The sequence below is a fragment of the Herpailurus yagouaroundi genome, unplaced genomic scaffold, assembly GCF_014898765.1.
Source record: "Herpailurus yagouaroundi ecotype Mexico unplaced genomic scaffold, PumYag 28, whole genome shotgun sequence".
NCBI classification, from domain to species: Eukaryota; Metazoa; Chordata; class Mammalia; order Carnivora; family Felidae; genus Herpailurus; species Herpailurus yagouaroundi.
In genome coordinates, this window is record NW_024412376.1 from 89,691,936 (window position 1) to 89,707,935 (window position 16,000).

The window sequence follows — 16,000 nt, forward strand, 5'->3', positions numbered from 1 at the left end:
TATAAAAAGCTTTTCCAAAGTAAAGGAAGCAATCATTAAAACTAAAAGGCAACCTACAGAATGGGAGAAGATATTTGCAAATGATATATCTGATAAGGGGTTAATATCCAGAATATATAAAGAACTTACAGAGGCACCTGGGCAGCTCAGTCAGTTAAGTGTCCAACTCCAGCTCAGATCATGATGTGGCAGTTTGTGAGTTCAAGCCCCACATCAGGCTCTCTGTTGTCAGCGTGGAGCCTGCTTCAGATCCTCTGTCTCTCTTTCTCTGCCTCTCCCCAACTGTGCAAACTCCCTCTCTCCCTCTCTTTCTCCCTCTCTCTCAAAAATAAACATTAAGAAGAAAAGAACTTATAAAACTCAATACCCCAAAAATAAATGATCCAGTTAAAAAATGGGCAGAGGACATGAATAGAAATTTTTCCAAAATGACATACACATGGCCAACAGACACATGGAAAGATACTCAATATCACTCATCATCAGGGAAATGCAAATCAAAACCACAATGAGGGAAGCCTGGGTGGCTTAGTCTCTTAAGTGTCGGGCTTCGACTCAGGTCATGATCTCGAGCCCCGAGTCAGACTCTCTGCTGTCAGCACAGAGCCTGGAGCCTGCTTTGGATCCTCTGTCCCCCTCTCTCTCTGCCCCTACCCCACTGGTTCTCTCTCTCTCTCTCTCTAAAAATAAATAAATAAACTTAAAAAAAAAACTACAATGAGATATCACCTCACAACCTGTCAGAACGGCTAAAATAATAACACATGAAACAACACTATTGGCAAGGATGCAGAGAAAGGGGAATGCTCTTGCACTGTTGGTGGGAATGCAAACTGGTGAAGCCACCTTGGAAAGCAGTATGGAGGTTCCTCAAAAAGTTAAAGTAGGACTTCCTACAATCCAGTAATTGCACTACTAGGTATTTAGCCAAAGAATACAAAAATATTAATTCAAAGGTATACAGGTACCCTGGTATTTGTAGCAGTATTATCTATAATAGCCAAATTATGGAAGCAGCAAGTGTCTAGTGATATATATATATATATATATATATATATGTATAATGGAATATTACTCAGCCATAAAAAGGAACAAATCTTATCATTTGCAATGACATAGATGGAACTAGAGAGTATTATGCTAAGCAAAATAAGTCAGTCAAACCATATCATTTCATTCATATGTGGAATTTAAGAAACAAAGCTGATGAGCAGAGGGACAAAAAAAAGAGAGAGGCAAACCAAGATATAGACTCAACTATAGGGAACAAACTGATGGGGACAAGAAGGGAAGTGGGCATGGGGATGGGCTAAGTAGGTGATGGGGATTAAGGAGTGCACCTGTGATGAGTACCAGGTGTTGTATGGAAGTGTCAAATAACTATATTGTACACATGAAATTAATATTACACTGCATGCTAACTAACTGGAATTTATATAAAAACTTAAAAAAATAGCCCCCATTAGAAATGTATATATGCACAGCGATTCTCACTGAAGCAGTTGGAGAATATAAAATTGACAAAACCCCAAATTTCTGTCAATAAGAAATTGTTTAAATAAATTGTAGTGTATACATACAATGTTGTGTTTTGTAGCAATTAAAATACATAGGGATATATTTGATGACAGAGAAAAATATCCATGACTTTTCTTGATAGACATTATTTTAAAATAATTTCAGATTTATTAAAAAAAAAAAAAGTGCTGAGGCACCTGGCTGGTTTGGTTGGTTAAGTAACCAACTCTTGGCTTGGACTCAGGTCATGATCTCATGGTTCATGAGATTGAGCCTGGAGTCGGACTATGCACTGACAGGGCAAAGCCTGCTTGGGATTCTCCCTTCCTCTCTCTCTGCCTCTCCCACTCACTCTCTCAAATAAACATTTTTAAAATTAAAAAAAAAAAAAGTGCTAAAATGTATATGACATTTCAAGGGACTCTGGATAGCTGAAATTCTTGAAAAAGAACAAAGTTAAAGGTCTTATACTTCCTAATTTGAAAACTTATTATGAATTTGAAATAACCAAGACGGTGTGGTATTGGCATAAAGACAGACGTATATGTCAATGAAACAGATTAGTCAAAAATAAACACTCACATATATGATCAAATGATTTTCAACAAGGATGCCAAGACCATCCAGTGGGGAAAGGATAGTTTCTTCAACAAATGCTGTTAGGAAAACTGGATATCGACATGCAAAAGAATTAAGTTGGACCTTATTTAATGCCATGTACAGAAATTAACTCAAAGGGATCAGAGACCTAAAACTGAGACCTCAGTTAGTGATAGAATTACCACATTATCCAGCAATTCCAATTCTGGATAAATATCCAAAATAATTGAAAGTAGAATCTCAAAGAGATATTTGCACACCTGTGTTCATAGTAGCACCATTTATAATAGACAAGAGGTACAACAACCCAAGTGTCTACTGGTGAATGAATGGATAAAGGTATGTGGATATGAATAGTATATACAATTTAGTCTTTAAAAAATGAAGTTCTGACTATTATGGACCGAATAGTCATAATTTCTATGTTCCCTAGACATTCAGATGTTGAAATCTTAATCCCCAATGTAATAGTATTAGGAGGCCTTTGGGAGGTACTTAGGTTTTGATGAGGTCATGTGGGTGGAGACTCCATGATAGAGTTATTGTCGTTATAAGAAGAGGAAGAGGTTAGAGCTTTCTGTTTCCATCATATGTGGACATAGCAAGAAGTCTGTAAGTCAGAAAGAAAGCTTTCACCAGAAGTGGACTATGCTGGCACTCTGATCTTTCCATTTCCACAACTGTGAGAATTGTCTATGGTTTAAGCTACCCAGTCTATGGTATTTTGTTATAGCAGCCTAAGCTGACTTAAGACACTTAACACACAACAATGTGGATGAAGTTAGAGGAGACTGAGCCAAGTGAAAAAAACAGCCAAAAAAGACAAATATTGTAAGATCCCACTTGCACAAGGTGTTTAGAGTAGTCAAATCCATAGAGATGGAAAGTTGAATGGGCAGTCACCAGGGACAGGAGGGAGGGGGACATGAGGAGTTATTATCTAATGGGTGTAGAGTTTTAGTTTTGCAAAATGAAAAAGTTCTGAAGATTGGTTGCACAACAACGTGAATAACATCTTAACACTACCCAACTTTACATTTTATTTATTTATTTATTTATTTATTTATTTTTAACATTGATTTATTTTTTTTATTTTTTTATTTTTAAAAATTTTTTTTTCAACGTTTATTTATTTTTGGGACAGAGAGAGACAGAGCATGAACGGGGGAGGGGCAGAAAGAGAGGGAGACACAGAATCGGAAGGAGGCTCCAGGCTCTAAGCTGTCAGCACAGAGCCCCGACGCAGGGCTTGAGCTCGCGGGCTGCGAGATCATGACCTAAGCTTGAGCTCACGGGCTGCGAGATCATGACCTAAGCCGAAGTCAGATGCTTAACCCACTGAGCAACCCAGGCGCCCCAACTGAACTTCACATTTAGAAGTAGTTAAGATGGTAGATTTTATGTTATGTGTTTTTCACCAGAATTGAGAAATGGAACCACATGAATGAGTTCCAAAAAATAAGTCATTTAAATTTAAAGGGAAAAAATCAAGAATGTAGTACAAGTAGTTCCTGTATCCCCCTCACCCAGTTTTGCTTATTGTTTAAAAAATTTTTTTTAAATGTTTATTTTTGAAGGAGAGAGAGAGAGAGAGAGACAGTGTTAGCAGGGGAGGGGCAGAGAGAGAGGGAGACAGAATCTGAAGCAGGCTCTGGGCTCCAAGCCGTCAGCACAGAGCCTGATGGGGGCTCGAACTCACAAACCGTGAGATCATGACCTGAGCTGAAGTCGGATGCTCAACCGACTGAGCCACCAGTTTTGCTTATTGTTAACGTCTTACATTAGTATGGTACATTTGTCATAAGCAATGAATCCATATTGATACATTATTTTTTTCTCTATCAGTCATTATTTAAAAAAATTAATTAATTAGAATTTTTTAAATGTTTATTTTTTGAGAGAGAGAGAGAGAGAGAGAGAGTGAGACAGAGCACGAATGGGGGAGGGACAGAGAGAGAGGGAAACACAGAATATGAAGCAGGCTCCAGGCTCTGAGCTGTCAGCACAGAGCCCAATGCAGATCTCACGAGCAGTGAGATCATGACCCGAGCTGAAGTCAGACGCCTAACTGACTGAGTCACCCAGGTGCCACTAATTAATTTATTTTTTAATTTACATCCAAGTTGGTTGCATGTAGTGCAACCATGATTTCAGAAGTAGATTCCAGTGATTCATCCCCTGTGTGTAACACCCACTGTTCATCCCAACAAGTGTCTTCCTTAATTGCCCCTTGCCCATTTAGCCCATTCCTCCTCCCACAACCCCTGTAGCAACCCTCTGTTTGTTCTGTATACTTAAGACTCTCTTATGTTTTGTCCCCCTCCCTGATTTTATATTATTTTTGCTTCCCTTCTCTTATGTTCATCTGTTTTGTATACTAAATTCCTCATATGAGTGAAGTCATATATTTGTCTTTCTCTGACTGACTAATTTTGCTTAGCATAATACCCTCTAGTTCCATCCACATAGTTGCTGACACATTATTAATAACTAACCTCCACATTATATTCAGATTTTACTATTTTTGTCCCTAATGTTCTTTTTCTGTTCCAGGATCCTATTCAGGATACCACATTACACTTAGGTGTCATGTTTCCTTAGCATCTTCGGTGTGTGAAATTTTTTCACACTTCCTTGTTTTTGAGGAACGCTAGTCAGATATTTTATAGAATACACCTCAATTTAAAGTTGTCTGGTGTGGGGCGCCTGGGTGGCTCAGTCGGTTGAGCGTCCGACTCCTGCTCAGGTCATGATCTCGCCGTCCATGAGTTCAAGCCCCGCGTCGGGCTCTGTGCGGACAGCTCAGAGTCTGGAGCCTGTTTCAGATTCTGTGTCTCCCTCTGTCTCTGACCCTCCCCCGTTCATGCTCTGTCTCTCTTTGTCTCAAAAATAAATAAACGTTTAAAAAAATTAAATAAAAAAGAATAAAGTCTGGTGTTTTTCTCATGGTTAGACTGGGGTCATGGGTGTTTGGGAGGATGAGGATGAAGATGAAGTATGGTTCTCATCATATTAAGTGTATTTGCTATCAACTTGGCTTATCACTGATGATATTAACCTTGATCACCTGATCAAGGGAATGTTTGTCAGGTTTCTTCACTATAAATACACTTTTATCTCTTCTTTTACTTTCCATACTCTACTCTTTGTTTTTTTTTTTTTTTTTTAATTTTTTTTTCAACGTTTTTATTTATTTTTGGGACAGAGAGAGACAGAGCATGAACGGGGGAGGGGCAGAGAGAGAGGGAGACACAGAATCGGAAACAGGCTCCAGGCTCCGAGCCATCAGCCCAGAGCCATCAGCCCAGAGCCATCAGCCCAGAGCCTGACGCGGGGCTCGAACTCGCGGACCGCGAGATCGTGACCTGGCTGAAGTCGGACGCTTAACCGACTGCGCCACCCAGGCGCCCCTCCATACTCTACTCTTTGTAAACAAGTGACTAAGTGCAGCCCAAAATCAAGGGGAGGAGGGAGTTAAGCTTCACCTTCTTGAGGAGGAAAGTACCCACATAAACTATTTTGGAATTCTTTTGTATGGGAGATTTGTCTCTTTCCCTTTAACTTATTTTTTAAGTCATTTATTTATATCAGTATAGACTTATAGATATTAATTATATACTTTGAGTTATAATTCAATACTATGCTATTTATTTTGCTCTTAAATTGTTTAGTTTTAACTATTGGGACTTTTTTTTTTTTTTTTTTTTTTTTTTTGGTTGGCTCCTGTGTCCCATTATTTAGTTTTTGGATGTTTCCTTACTTTCTGACACTACAAGATGCTCCAGTATCATCTTGTATTTTCCCTCACCTAGTCTTAGAATTGGTCATTCTACAAAGGATCCCTGATTTCTTTTATTGGAGAATGGTATTAGAAACCAAGTTCTGAAATGTTTGTTGAAAATGTTTGTTGCCACTGGAGTATCATTGCTTCTAAGCCCTGGACAGAACTAAAAAAATATTTGTATGTGTACTAACCTGTGTATGTACACATTTGCATCATTATTGCTTTACCCATCTCTATCTATAGTAACCTAAAACAGTTCATACTGGGGGCTGAGTGGCTCAGTTGGTTAAGTGTCTGACTCTTGATTTTTGGCTCAGGTCATGATCTCATGGTTCATGAATTTGAGCACTGCATCAGGCTTCATGGTGACAGCGTGGAGCCTGCTTGGGATTCTGCCTGCCTCTCCCCTGCTTACTCTCTATCTCTCTCTCAAAAACAGAAAACAAAAAACAAACAAAACCCAGTTCATACTGATGTCTTCCAATCTAATCTAGCATGCAGTGTTCCTTCTTGCCTTCTCCTTTTACATCTCTACATTCTTCTTTTCCAGTAGTGAGAAGCCTCCTCCCACCATCAGCCATACATTTACTAATTTGTTCAATCCCAGCACGTGTGTAACAGTTTCAGAATCATTAGCTTTTACTCCAGTATGAAATGACAGTATTTATGTCGTTCCTTATTGCTTTAGTTTTACAGTGTCCAGTCAACGGTGTAAAAGTTATTAAAAGGTGATTTTCAAGAAAGTGCTTAAACTTTACTCTTAAAAAATGTTTTGAAATTATACAAAACATATACAACTACATTATTATTATGAAAGATTGAGAGAATGTAGAGGATAAGACACAAAACATGGCTAGGAGTTTGGTTTATATCTTTCTTAAATTTTTTTTTTAATGTTTATTCATTTTTGAGAGACAGAGCATGAGCGGGGAAGGGGCAGAGAGAGAGGGAGACACAGAATCAGGAAATAAACATGTCATGCTCTCTCTGTCAGCTGTAGGAGAGAATATTCCTTTCTTTTTCTAGCTTCTGGTGTTCATTGGTAATACCTGGCGTTTTTTGGTTGGTAGATGCAGCACTCCAGGCACTCGACCATCATGTTCCTACGGATCTTCGCAATATCTTCTCTCTGTGGGTGCCCCTGCTTACACAATGTTTCTCTCTCTTGTAAGGACACCACTCATATTGGATTGGGGCCCATTCGACTTGTGTATGACCTCATCTTAACTAATCTGCAATTAACATTTTTTTTTCAAATAAGGTCACATTCTGAGGTACTGGGGGGATAGAGCTTTACCACAACTTTTAGGGAGACACAATTCTACCTGTAGCATTGACTTCTCATTTTTTGCTATCAAAGCCATTAAAATGAGAATGATTGTGAGTACTTTTTTGTGTATGTGTGTGATAGTCTTCAGACAGAGTTTCAGAAGAGGAATTATCAGGTCAAATGGTGCATACCTTATATTTTTGTAACATTCTGCAAAATTGTCTTTACAAAAAGATTCATTCATTTGCCATCTTCCCAACTCTGTGTGAGAGAGCCCGTTCCACACATGCATATGAATACTTACTGTTATTGTTTAAAAAAAAATATTGCCTTTCTATTGGGACAAAACATGATCTTAATAAAGTGGCAGATACAATATTTCCCTTTTTGGCTCTAAAGTAGCTTTGATTGTGTTCTAAATCTTTCAAAGCCTGTTTCAACTTTTTTTCCTTCAGAACCCAGAGGGGCAAAAAAAAGCTAACTCTTGGGTCTCAGTATCAGAGAGACCCATTCTTCCTTCTGTCCTCTCATCTGTCATCTGGGCTCTGCTCCAATCTCAAATTCTTTATTTCTTTTCCCAACTAAAAACAAATAAAAGTGGAAAAAATCTCCTGGATACATCAATGGATGCAAAAAGGTGTTGGGGATGGGGTTGATAAATGCTATTTATGCTAGCAATTTCTGAGCTTCAGTTAAACTGGTTAAAAGTTCCATTAATCACCCCTTATTTCCTAGTTAGACTTTTGTAGACTCTTGCAAAAGTGACCATTGCCATCTAAGAACACATCCTCAGAGTTTGGGGAGGGTACAGTAGCAGTTTTTCCAGGGATAGTGACTCCCATGTATGATTTGCCATCTCTTGTGAGGCCTCCTGGTACCTGTACCTGTGCTTAATGCATAGAACTCCTGACACAGTTGATGAAACCATGAATAAGGGGAAATTTTTACATCATAGCCACCTACATCAACCTGCTTTCTCTCTCTACCAGGTGAAAGTCTCCTTCTATTTTGAAAGAGAAGCATCCCTATCTTCACCGTGGCAGGCCAAAACTCTACAAAGGTTAACAGATGTCCAGTAGATTTTCAGAGGATTGCCCTAGAGAACTGAGTATTAACCAGTATGTGAAAGAATTGCCTAAAGCCAGGAGAAGAACCCACCAAAAAATTAGGGGGAACAGTAACCAGGGCTCAGATAGGGTCAGGGATAGAATCTGCTCCCATCAGCTACAGTGGAAAACCTCAAAATCCACAGGGTAGTGGACAGAGGAGTTTAGTACTAGAGTAAACACAGCACTTGTCCCACCTAACAAATGTTGAAAACAAGACCCAAAAGGATTAAGTAAAACTCAGAAATGTTTATAGGAATACAAAAATATCCAGGAACCAAAAAGCTAACATTCACAATTTCAGGGATCAGTGAAAAATTACCATGCAAAGAAGCAGGCCGATATCATGCATAATGAGGAGAAAAATCAGTTAATTAAAACTGACCCAGAGTGGCACAGATATTACCACCAGCAGATAAGGACATTAAAATAGTTTTACTGCAATCTATGCCATAGTTTAAAAAGCTAAAGGGAAGATTAAATGTGTTGAGACATAAAAGATTAAAAAAAGCAAATCAAATTTCTAGAGATGAAAACTCTAACGTCCGAGAGAAAAAATACACTGGAGGAGGGGCACTCAGTCAGTTAAGTGTCTGGCTCTTGATTTTGGCTCAGACCATGATCTCACGGTTGTAGAACTGAGCCCCACATCAGGCTCTGTGCTGATGGTGCAGATCCTGCTTGGGATTCTCTCTCTCTTTCTCTCTCTCTCTGCCCCTACACCCCTGCCCCTCAAAATAAATAAATAAATAAATAAATAAATAAATAAATAAATAAAAACTTAAAAAAATACACTGGAGGAAATATACAGTACATATCACAGAAGAAAATATTAACAAACCTGCAGACTGAAGTAGAAACTATCCAAAATGAAACATAGAGAAAAACTTAAAAAAGGAACAGAGTATTAGTTATGAGAAAAAACTTCAAGAAACCTAATGTGCATGTAATTTAAGTCCCTGAAGGAATTTAGAAAAAATATTTGAAGAAATAATGGCTGAAAATTTCCAAATTTGATGAAGATCATAAACCTATAGATCCAAAAATTTCAATAATCTCTAATCACAAGAAACAGAAAATGGCATCATGGCACATAATAAATTGCTCAAAACCAGTGGTTTTGAAAAGAAAAATATGAAAGCAGCCAGGATGAAAAAACATGTTATGTATATAGAGGAACAAGAATAAGCATGACATCAGATTTCTTTTAAAAAAACAAGTCACGGGGCGCCTGGGTGGCGCAGTCGGTTAAGCGTCCGACTTCAGCCAGGTCACGATCTCGCGGTCCGGGAGTTCGAGCCCCGCGTCAGGCTCTGGGCTGATGGCTCAGAGCCTGGAGCCTGTTTCTGATTCTGTGTCTCCCTCTCTCTCTGCCCCTCCCCCGCTCATGCTCTGTCTCTCTCTGTCCCAAAAATAAATAAAAAACGTTGAATAAAAAAACAAGTCACATTTAAGAATACAGTGAAGCAACAACTTTAAGGTACTAGAACGAAAAGCTAGCATTCTATATCCAGCAAAATGTTTCTCATCAGCAGATTTGTGGTACGAGAAGTGCTAAAGGAAGTCTTTCAACAAGAAAATGATACCAGATAAAATTGTGCATCTACACAAAGGAATAAAGGCACAGGAAATGCCAATTGCATAGGTAAGTATATGACTTTTTTTCTGTTATTTAAATTTTTAAAAAGATAATTAACTAAACAAAATTAATAATAGTGTATGTGGGGATAATACATATGTAGGACCAAAATGTAGGACAAAAAGAGCAGAAGGGTTGCCTAGGGAGAAATGGAAATATACTCTTGTAAGGTTCTGATGCTATATGTGAAATGACATACTATCACTTGAAGATAGTGATAAGTTAAAATGAGTCCTTGGTGATGACCCTTAAGCCACCATTAAAATAATAAGACAAAGATTTATAGCTAATAAATTGGAAAAGGAGAAAAAAAAAGGAACCATAGAAAAGGATTAATCCAAAGGAAGTCTGAGAAAAGGAAGAGAGAGAGAACCAAGAACAGGTGGGACAAATAGAAAACAAATATCAAGATGGTAGATTTAGACCTGATGCTACCAATAATCACATTACATACAATTGGTTTAAGGTCATAATGGGACATTATAAAGGTGCAGGTATTGGTTTTCCACAAATATTCTTCCCCTTTCTCAAATAATAAAACTTCTGACTACTACCTGTGTACGTGATTGCCCAATAGAGACAACATTTCCCAGCCACCCTTGCAGCCAAATGTAGCCATATGACTACATCCTGGCCAAAGATCCAAAAACACAAGCGTTGTGTACATTTCTAAGATATGCCCCGAAAAGGAGTGGTCTTGTGCACTCTATTTTTTCCCCTTTTCCACAGTTTGGGAGATGGTGAGAGCCATCTTAGCCAACGTGGACCATCTTGTAATCGGATAAAGAAACGACATGTCAAGAATGGCAGGGTTACACTACCAACCCTTGGCTGTATACCTCTGAACCACTTCAAGAGAGAACAATAAACTTCTACCACATACAAGCTGCTTTCTTAATATGGTTTACCCCAAAGCATACTCTGAGATAAGGACTTGTTTGCCATTAATTTATTTGGGAAGTCATCCTAGGAAGCAAAGGCAAGAGAGAAAAGGCAATAAAGGGTGCACTGATGTGTGGGTAACTGCTGGAGGCACATCCTATGGGATATGCCCCAAGAAACTCACCTTAAAATAACCCAGCACTATTCAGGCATTCTGGGACATTTACTGACTAACTCCCTTTCCCACCGGATGGTGTTTCTTCCCTAGGGTATTTACTCTCCAGGGCTGTCACTTTTCCAGAAACTGCCTTCATGTGCCACTTCAGGTGAAGCTATCAGCAGTGTGGGGTAGCATCATGTCTGGGTAATAGAGTATTACTCTTGTGAGTATGTTTTCTCATGTAAAAGTAGCCCAGCTGTCACAATTAAAATGGAAAATTTCTGGGGCACCTGGGTGGCTCAGTCAGTTGAGTATCCAGCTTCGGCCCAGGTCATGATCTCATGGCTCATGGGTTTGAGCCCCACATCGGGCTCAGTGCTGACAACTCAGAGCCTGAAGCCTGTTTTGGATTCTGTGTCTGCCCCTCTGTCTCTGCCCCTCCCCTGCTTGCACTCTGTCACTCTCTCTCTCTCAAAAATAAATAAACATAAAAAATTTAAAAATATGGAAAATTTCTAATAAGAAAATTGTAATTATTTACTATTTTGCTCCAGAGATATTGGACTCAATCCTTTAAAAGTAGTGCAGAATCACTACTTTTTTGATATTGCTTTATGGAATAAGAATAAGCATTAAGCACTCAGATTTGTGTAATCAACTAACACTTCACAAATTTGGTGTAAAAGCATTAATTTATGGCCTTTGTAATTTTAGTAATTACTTATTTTCCATTATTTTATTAAAATTTTCAAGGTCTAGCTGGTCATTTCTTTTACTATTTATTATGGATATTCTGGCATCATTATTACCATCATTATGGTAATAATACCATAAATACTCAGCTTCTTTACTTGTTTGTCACATCAGAAATTCCCAGACACCATACCTTAACTATTTTTACTAGTAAGCATAGTATGTGTTTTATGTTGGGGTAATAAGTTATGTGCCCAGTACGTGGCCTCTGGTTTCTCATTTAATGCACAGTAGGTGTAAATTAATATATCACAGCACAGCTTTTCTGAGGGCTATAACTAGACTGTGCCTACAGCTGGTTTGCAGTAGAGAAAAGTCTCTTCTAAAAGAGCTACCACTTTGTGCTCATGTCCAAAATTTAAAGATTTCCTTCTTGGATGTGCCATGTGTTTTACAGATTCTACTTTGTAGAACTTTTAAAAATGGTCTTAGAGAAGCTCAAGAGTTTCAGGTAAGGAATTGTTTATTTTTACGTTGCTCGTAATTGGTTTCTCATTACTAAGGTTTGACAAATATGTACTATAGGGAGATACTAACATAAGATCTGATAGACATTTCAAAGTTATTTTGGGGGGCACGAAGAATGCTAATAGGTTTTAAAGTTATATTTTGTGAACGTATAAATGGAAATCAGGATATGATTCAAAAATGAATGACTACCATTTAATTTTTAAAAAACATTTCTTTAATGACTACATTTGGATGTACCATTCAAGCCAGTTTTAACACACCTAAGATTTTGGAAATGAGGTTATACAGTTATCCTTTCCATTAAAACAAAGGTTTCAGAATCCAGTACTGCTAGATTCCATCATTACTGCCCAAACCAGATATAAGATATCAGCAACTATATAAGTAAGGTGAAGACTTCCAATGACAAGAATAATTTGAAAGAATACATGATCAGAGTCTTCTGGCGTGACAGCTGATGGTGGATGAAATGGTACTTGTTTTCAGGGTGTGAGTTTTACAGTTATAGTATAATGCTGTAAGGTGAAGTTGCAAGAAAAATCATTATTATATACACTGTTCTTGGGAGTATCAGTCAGTGTAAACTTATATAGAGGGTAATTTGGTAATATTTCTCAAAAAACAAAATGTGCCTTTGGTCTAGCAATTCCGTTGCTAAGAACTTATCTTACTTGAACTAACATACAAAAATAATGTGTACATGGATGCCCATTTCTGCAGATTGTAATGCAAGAACTAGAAGGAACTTAAATATATGTCAACAGGAAATTAAGTAAGTTATAGAACAATCATGCGTGTGATGACGTTGAACTATTACAAAGAATGAAGTTTATTTTTATGTACCAATGTGGAAATTTTCCAAAATATATTTTTAAGGGAGAAAAGAATGCAGAAAAGCAGGCATATTATGTTTCTCACATGCAGAAAACAAATGTGTGTGTGTGTATTTGTATTCTTGTATATATCCTCCAATTTTCTATAATGAAACCCAAGAAACTATAATTTTATAGTTCATTCTGCAGAGTAAGACTTGAGTTTGGAGTACAGAGAGTTATTTATTTTTTGCTTCCTGCCTTCAGTCTATTTGAATTTATAAAAAGAAAGTCATGTGCGTATGTAGTTTTTATAATAAAAAATTACATTAAAAATAAAATTGAACTATTTTTAAAGACCTCCAACTTACTGATAATGAAACTATAGACAAAAATAATACCATAGGTTCATTGGAGGCGCCTGAGTGGCTCAGTCAGTTAAGTATCCGACTTCGGCTCAAGTCATGATCTCACGGTTCGTGAGTTCGAGCCCCGCGTCGTCGGGCTCTGGGCTGACAGCTCAGAGCCTGGAGCCCGCTTCACATTCTGTGTCTCCCTCTGTCTGTGCCTCTGCTGCTTGCACTCTGTCTCTTGCATTGTCTCAAAAATAAATAAACATTGAAAAAATTTTAAAAAACCCACATAGGTTCATTGATATTCTAATCCTAATTTTATTCAAACACACTACCTGCAAGGAATGACTTGGGTAAATTGATTTTTTCAGTGTTTAATATTTATTTTTGAGAGAGAGAGAGAGAGCACGAGCCAGGGAGGGGCACAGAGAGAGGGAGACACAGAGTCTGAAGCAGGATCTAGGCTCTGAGCTGACAGCACAGAACCCACTGGGGGACTCGAACCCACAAAGCGTGAGATCATGACCTGAGTGGAAGTAGGACACTTAAGCGACTGAGCCACCCAGGCGCCCTGGTAAATTGGTATTTGATGACTTTTAGTTGTCTCTGATTTTTCTTCTTTCATTTGGTTTGTTTGGTTTGTTTATTTACTTAATTCTGGTTTTTTGAGAGTAATCATTTTTCCTGATTTTTTTCTTATAAAATAATACTGGTTTACTAAAGAAGTCTATATAAGTTATAACCACATTTTGCAGGCATGGTTTAGTTTTCCAGTGTGTTAAGTTACAAAATAGCCACAGGCAAATTCCATTCTGGCAAATTCTCCATTATGAGTACTAAGGGATTGGAATGGGTTCTGGGGAGAGTTGCTACAGGATTTGCTAGCCATTGTCTCCATGGGGACCATGGGCTCCTGTCTTTACTGAATTTAGTCTCTGAAAACGGGGCCTGAATATGATGTAGAAAGTTCCTCTCCAAGAAGAGTCCTTGCTTTGTTGCTCAAGCTGCATGGGTGTTTTGAGAACCACTTCTAGTCTGGAAGGAGAGGCTTATTTCTTTTATGCAATTTTTATTAGTGAAGTATTTAAAAATACTTTTATTGTCATTTATATTTTGGAAAGTATTGAAAAATTGATTGCAAGTATCAATCCTTTTATCCATCAGCTAGTCAAACATTCATAATCACACCCTCCAGGGACAGTTGTTAATATTATATTACTATTGAGTATTTTTGTGCATTTGAAATACATAGTTGCATTAGATGTATCTATCACCTTATACTCTTTTTTATCTAAATTATATGCCTTTCCTCTCATTGTTGAAAACTGTTCCTAAACATAAATTTTCACAGATGCTTAATATTCCATTCTGAATTTACCATGTTTTGCTCCATTGGTCTAAATTTGGATATTTAAGTCAATTCCATTTAAAATTTTTATCCATTATAAAGAAGGCTGCTAATAAAACTTTCTATAATAATTCCCACCTATAGTTCTGATGATAATTTTATTTGTTTCTGTTTCCTTTTTAAATTTGTGGGCATATTTTGGAATAAGGCTGCTAAAGTTTTTTTTGTTTTTTTTTTTTTGTTTTTTTTTTCTTACTGCAAGTTTCACATATGTATGCAGGCAAACTAGCCATCTCAGATTAAGGGAAGAGTATTACAGAGATGTCAAGGGTCACTTGAACTGTTAGCATCTGTATTTATTTATCTGCATGCATCAAAATAATGAACAAAAAACACAGGAAAAAAATTGGACTAAAATGGTTGAAATGACCATAGCTCTCATGTACGGTCATCGGTTCATCATAGTTCTCATCAAGTGCTTTATAAACAAAATAAATTTAAGTATAATCTTGAGTTGCTGTTTAATAAGTTGTTTCACTTCAGATTTCATTTGAAGTGAGAGATTTCTTTCTTCAAATATATGAAGGAGCATTAAAAAGGGGATTTGACCGTCAAATGACAGCACACAGGGTTAGAGGAAAAGCCTAAGGAAGTCCTGTTTGTGTTATTTACCTCCTAAATCATGTAGAAAATCTGTTTTCTTTGAGGGGAATGGAGTTGTTACTCAATTCATGCACAGGTTGATTATCCCCTTTATATGGAAGCAGTCCTCACTTTGTACAGTAGTGTGGGGCAGTAAAAATAATTGTGCAAATGATCTTACAATCCATAGGGGGAAGAATCATGATTGTTCTGTGATCTTTAAATATTTCTTGTCAAAACATTAAAAACACCTTTACTGTTTACACATGTATATACATGGTTACATGTACATTAAGGACATGCGAAAATAGTAAAAGGAATGTTTGGTACACTGTTATATAAAACATATTAATGTGTTTTATTTGTAAAACTTAGGTGTAGTTTCAACAATGCTTGTCTTCTTGTTGCATGACTTACAAGAAGGAGTAAGAAACCTTTCTCTGTGTTGGCCAATTGTTGTGCTCATTTTCTTAAATGTTTATTTATTTTGAGAGAGAGAGAGAGAGAGAGAGAGAGCGAGCATGTGCATGAGCAGGGGAGGGGCAGAGAGAGAATCCCAAGCAAGGTTTGCACTGTCAGAGCAGAGCTGGACACGAGGCTTGAACCCATGACCCATGAGATCATGGCCTGAGCCAAAATCAAGAGTTGGAGGCTTAACTGAC

General features: G+C 37.6%; 1 long non-coding RNA gene across 2 annotated transcripts in view; it reads left to right on the top strand.

The window, feature by feature from the left end:
- LOC121032354 (uncharacterized) overlaps positions 1-16,000 on the top strand; it is a 173,776-nt gene that overhangs the window by 99,007 nt on the left and 58,769 nt on the right. For both annotated transcript variants that reach the window (XR_005791255.1, XR_005791254.1), the window contains exons 3-4: positions 9,814-9,923; positions 12,110-12,163. This is a non-coding gene — a long non-coding RNA (uncharacterized LOC121032354). The remainder of the gene's footprint in view (positions 1-9,813; positions 9,924-12,109; positions 12,164-16,000) is intronic.